We start from the raw sequence: 677 nt of genomic DNA, 5'->3' as shown, positions 1-677 counted from the left end.
CCCATATTTCTTGTGATCCGGCAGTGATTCTTGTCATCTGATGAATGGTATGTTACTTTCAAATTCCTGAAATTCAGCCTGAAAGTTCAGGAGCAAGCAGACAGAGGTGATCTAGAATCTCTTTGCCGTTCTGTTGTGATCAATGGTGCAGCAGATTCGGTAGATATTGGGGAACATTATAACCCTATTAGTATTTGGATGTTTAGCTACAGTGCTCTTAGATCTGTCTAAAAACACATTGAAAGGATATTGGAGGGTGGAGAGACAAGAAAAACGAAAATGAAAAAGAGAGAGGGAAACAACAAAAAGAGAAAAAAAAGACAGAAAAAAATTGTAAAAAATTGTAATTACTGTTCTTTTTTTTTTTTTTTAAATTACAAAATAAAAAACCGCACGGCATGCTTGCATGCCACGCAAAAAATCTACTTCACTGGAGCCATATAGAACCTTCTTCTGAAGGCCTGGCTTCTTCTGACTGGGTGGGAGGACCAGAGTGATAATTAACAAGATTAAAGGTGGAGTTGAGAGCCAGAGAAAAACTGTGCCTTTTGAAAAACGTGTAAAAAGGCAAAATTACAAAATAAAAGGGAAGACAGAAGGAGGGAGAGACAGGAACCAGGACACAGAAACAGAGATAGAAGGCGGGGGGTGGGAGGGGGGGCTCCCTACCACTAGCT

The sequence above is a fragment of the Tupaia chinensis genome, unplaced genomic scaffold (genome assembly GCF_000334495.1).
Source record: "Tupaia chinensis unplaced genomic scaffold, TupChi_1.0 Scaffold141414_1, whole genome shotgun sequence".
In the NCBI taxonomy this organism is placed as follows: domain Eukaryota; kingdom Metazoa; phylum Chordata; class Mammalia; order Scandentia; family Tupaiidae; genus Tupaia; species Tupaia belangeri.
This window is presented reverse-complemented; position numbering follows the sequence as displayed.